Here is a 5,451-nt window from a genome sequence, read left to right as displayed (position 1 = left end):
CTTTGATTAATGATATTCATTGGGATAGGCATGCAACGGACAAATTCATACTCTTTGCCTTCATTAATTTTAAGGCAAGCTTTGAATTGATTTCTGTCCCACCATGCCAAGGAATCTTCATTGTAATTTTCTTTGATCCTTTTCTTGACATCTTCCAATGATACCTTAGTAGGGATGTAAACGAACCAAATCGTTGTGAGCTATTCGAATCTCGATTCGATAAAAGCTCGTTTAATGAGGCTCGTTAAAATAAACAAATCAAATTCAAACTTTACAGTATTCGGCTCGTTAGCTCGTGAACATGTTCGTTGGTAAGTTCATGAGTAATCTTTTAGATGAAAAAATAATAGTTTTGATATTTGATTTATTGATTTTGCATATTATTAATAAAATATATAGAAAAATCTATTAAATTTATTTATTATAATAAATATACAAATTTTAATAAGAATAATATATATTTTTAAATATATAATTTACTTTTTAATTAATTTAATGAAAATTTAAATGTATAATTCATATTTATTAAGCTTGTTTAGGCTTGATAAAAGCTTGAATAAGCTCGTGAGCCATGCATATATTCGTTAAATAAAGCTCGAGATCGGCTCGATTATAAACGAACCAAGCTCAAACATTCAAGAGTTCGGCTCGACTCGATTACATCCTTATACCTTAGATTTAAACTCTACATCATTCTTTTGTAAAGTTATCTTAATGCATTCTATATCTCTTGTTGGAGTTCTTTATCTGCTCTTAACTGGAGCATTGTTTCTCCAAATCGTCTAGAATCCTTCATTTTTGGGTTCAGAAATTTTCCTTCATCACCACGCTTGCTGCGAAACTGGATTGATAATTTTCTGTAAAATGCCTCTTTTAGTCTCTGGACTATGATTTTGTGATCACAGTGTGTTGTGAACACTAATCATCTAGTCTCATTTTTTTGAGTATAGGACTTGAAAATTTGTAGGAAATTATTTTCTAACAATTTGTCAGCTCTTGTATCATTAAAATAAATTGGTGGTGTTTTTACCTTGTACCAAGGTGTTTGTCCAGCACCGTCAATCATTATTTCAGTCATCTTAATCTCTTTACATAAGATTAAGATTCTTCTGGAAAAATCTCTTCCAGCAATATTTGGTAATTCTTTTTCCAAATTATTTGGAAAAACTCCTCGTTTTGTTGTACAAATTCCAGCACCTGAATCAATATAAGCAGCAAAATATTATGTCTTATATTGTTCATATAACATTCCTACTGGAATGTATATGGAGAATGGACTTATGGTCATTGGATCTTCCACATTTTTTCATCGGTCATAAACTCTAGACGTTTCTAAGGTTTGTGTTCCTCGAAAAACTCTAGTCCAAGAATCAGTTGATCTGATTCTTTTCCTGGAATTATAGGTTGTTCCAAATAGTATATGGTATTACAAGGAAATTGATTCCTTTGTTTCGTAATATCAAATACTATTTCTAATTCCTTCCACACTTCTGGGCATCTCAGCTTTCTTATTGTAGAAAAACTTTTTAGCTCCTGTTGGGTTTCTATGACAAGTGTTTTTCCATATATGTAACTTATAATTCTATCTCCTTGAAAAGATAGTCTTCTTGATTCCAATCTAAGACTTTGATTACTTTGTAGAATCGACTTGTCTTGTATTTGGATATTTGTTTCCTGTATTAACGTAAACTCAACTCGTTCTGGATAAATTGCATGGGCAACTTTTCCAAATATCTCAGGTATTTCAATGAACTCATTTCTAATAAACAATTCTGAATGATGTGTATTAGATAGAGCGTATGAAATCTGATAAGTAATAGAATATGGTCTATTACCTTATTTCATCAGCCTTTTTTCCTTGAAATTCTGATGTAATGTCAAGGCTCGGCTGAAATCTCGATCTACCAAGTTGTAGGCTATCCTTGGATAGATTACTCCTACAATCTTTCCTGCACAGATATTTCCTGAAATGGTTCCCATTACTAAATCTTGAAGGTTCCCCGTTCTTCTATCACATATAGCAATATCGATGGATGAATCAATTCCTTCTTTCAAAGTAGCTTTTATCATAATCTAGATTGCTCTAATATAAATCTAGGGCATAGTCCTTGCTACTTCTGTCTTGAGTTTTGTTATTCCTCATTAATTTCTTCGGAAGGAATTAACTGCATCTCCATTCTATTTCCTGTAAGTTCCATCGGATTGTCATTTCCCTTCTATAAATTTTATAGATTAGATGATGCTTTCTGTTTCTTAGGCCAAGACTTCCTAAGAAATTTTCTACATGTCCTACAGAGAATCCTTGATATCTTTGTAGACTAGGATTTTATCTCATGATCCTTTGTACCATATTATGTGATATTGTTGTCTGGCTGAAAAACCCAGACAAATCTTCATGTGTTTCGTGTCGAAAACCCTCGTCCTCAGTCAGATTCCGATTCTGCTCCATCATATTCTCCCTGACTTAAGACTTCTTCTTCTTCTTCATATATATACTTTCATGTGAGAAAATGTCCTCAAATCGGTATACCTGAATAAGATCTTGGTAATAAACTGTTTTTTCAATGTCCGAGGTTGGATCGAAGCGTTTATTACTTCTTTTTTCATTTTCTGGACAATTGGTCGAGATATGACCTCTTGCTCCACATGTCCAGCAATTACAATCCTTGAAACTTTCATTAGCTCGAGTATGAGCTCTTCTGAAAGTTTTCTTCGTAGGTGTTCTTCCTGTGCTTCGAGATGTACTCGATGCTTGAGATGATATCTTACTTCTTGATGGTCCACTTCTTTGTCCAGATTTATAAGATCTGGCTTTTCTATCTAGACCATACTGTTCTTGGTTTCCAAGAACTTCTTCCACTTCGAGCTTAAGGATGAGTTCTAAAACTTTTCCTCTTATGCTTCTGTGGTTTATTTCCAATAATTGTTAGAAGATCATTTTCCTTACAACACAAAGGAGTTCTTTTGTTGATACCTTAAGCGTTTTTTATTCTTTTGTAATGCTGTCATATGACACCATTATGCCAATTTTCCTTTGAGAAAAGAAGCTCTTCGTGATAACGTATCTGGATTGCCAGGTACGTATTCCCTTATGATCATTTCTCTCCAGGGACTTGGCATTTTTGCAAAGAAAAGCTGCATAGATATATCTTCTTCGACTCCTGAATTCCATCTATACTTAGTGTATAACATAATGTATTCATCAACTAAACATATATCATGTAATTCAAGACTATACAGAGCTTGAGTATATTTTTTCCTCTTCTTTGTATCTTGACTGTTAAAATAGTCCACTCCTATAAATTGTGCTTTAAATAGGGTAGCCATTTTTCCGGTTATCTCGCTCAGAAATTCTCCGGCCAGGACTGACTCTTTCATTTCTAATGAAGTCATGTCCCAAGCAATTTTCACTGATACCATAAGACTCATTTATAAAAGTTTAATGAATCCTTCTTTGTTGAGATCAAGTGTTCATGCTGCGATTCTCATAGCAGATGTCCAGTCTTCTATGGGATCTTCTCTATTTTTAAAATCTAATACAACAAGTTTAAGTATAACACCATAAGGATGTATAGGATCTAAGATAGTTTTCCCATAGGGTGTTTGGTGCAATGGAATTTGACTCCTCATTGTCCTTGTTCTCGCTGGGTGTGATCCTCTACCAGTATGAAAATCGGGTTGAGATTCTCTCATGTTTATATTTTTAGATCCCACACTTTTCCTTGGTTGTTCCTGAGAAGATGACCAGGTTATAGCAGGTGGTTCTCCTCCTGTTGTGTTCATATTTAGATCTACAACTTTAAGATTTGCGAAAGATTCCGCAAGCTCTTGTAGATCCTCCAGACTAATCCTTTCTAAAGTTCTCATCAGATTAATTTCTTTTCTGAGACATATTTAATTAGATTGATCATCTTTTCTTCTTTAGTCAAAGGTTTTGACACCACTCTGGCCTTCCCTTGTTGATGTAACAAAGTTCAATACCAAATGATGGTGGTAACCATCCTCCTGAGATTCTTTTACTAGGACTTGATTGTTGTTCTAGTTTCTGAATTCTTGTTTGAATATCCTTTATTATTCCAAGAATTTCTTCCTGATTTTCAAGGATTTTTTCAACTTGTTGGGGTACAAAGTATAGCTTATTGCCATAATTTTGTACCATTTTTAGATTTCCCTAAGGTCTGAAGAGAGTTTAGAGAAATCTGGTACTATCTCCAGAAACTTATTTGTTCGAATCGTAAGTTTACCTGAGGGTGCTGAGGCGTCTCTTTCTGCTCCTGATATCTAATAATAGTTAGATGCTCTTGTGTATATTCCAAAATATTGGAATAATCCTTGTAAATTATTTTTCTCGAACTTAAGTTCGGATTCATAACTTTTCGAAATTCTCCTCCTCAAACATTTCATTTCTCTATAATAATAAATCATGTGTTTGAAATAAATCAACATAAGACTCTGATACCATTTGGAAAACTGCAAAGATCAATTAAAATAAAATATAGAATAAGGATAATTTTGTCAATTTTATTGCTATAGGAGAGTTTAAAAAAAAAAAATTGATGTGTAGAAAGTTTGGGTAAGGTTGAGTTTAAGGTTAGGGAGTTCTGAGCCATTTACCCAACAAGGATATATTTTCTGCCACGCTGAGTTAACACACCAGTCACCACAAGGACCCGTTAGCTCAAGAAACAAAGAAAATGAGGCGACAGAGGGACAGGATTTCTTCGAGGGCGGTTGCCTCCCTCTGTTCCGCCCATGATTTTCCCGGTATACCAACAGCCCTTTCTACGAAATATGATCCCTAAGAATCTGGCAATACAAACGTTTATATGTATGTACAAATCTACAAAATTAATACGAAAAAATGTCAGTACAAAGTAAAAAACCGAAACTGCGAAAAAATTGACAGGGTTTCGTTACTACCAGAGAAGAAAGGTGAAAATCGCTGAAGAAAATGTTCGCGAATCTCGGTATATACAGATACATAGCTCGGGTGAGAGGCTGTGACGATGAGTTTTTTTTTTCCGATTTTGTTGAGCTAATGGGTCGGGCATGGGATTATCCGACCCGTATCTTGGCGGGGCGGTCCCGGACGGCGGTGTGAGGGAATGGGCTCTGCTCATCTTCGCATGCAACCGGGGATCTGCAGCCATGGCGTGGTGGTGTTTTCTCTGCCCTCTTTCTGAAGATCTGAGCCTCCAATTTTTATTTTTTCTTCTTCTTTTTAGCATAAATATTCCGTATTTAGACCTTTTATATTGTGTTTTGGTGACTTGTTTACTAGTTTTGCTTTGTACAGAACCATTTATATGCCCGATAATCCAGCTAAAATTTCTTATTGTGATGTCCTGGTGGAATTTCCTCGGTACGATAGTTGAGTTTTTGTTTACAGATCATGTGTAAGTATGCCAACTTTTGGAGAGGTTGAAATCTGCGACTTGGAAACTGTATTGC

This window comes from Primulina eburnea, chromosome 3 (genome assembly GCF_022965805.1).
Source record: "Primulina eburnea isolate SZY01 chromosome 3, ASM2296580v1, whole genome shotgun sequence".
In the NCBI taxonomy this organism is placed as follows: Eukaryota; Viridiplantae; Streptophyta; class Magnoliopsida; order Lamiales; family Gesneriaceae; genus Primulina; species Primulina eburnea.
Note: the sequence above shows the minus strand (reverse complement) of the source record.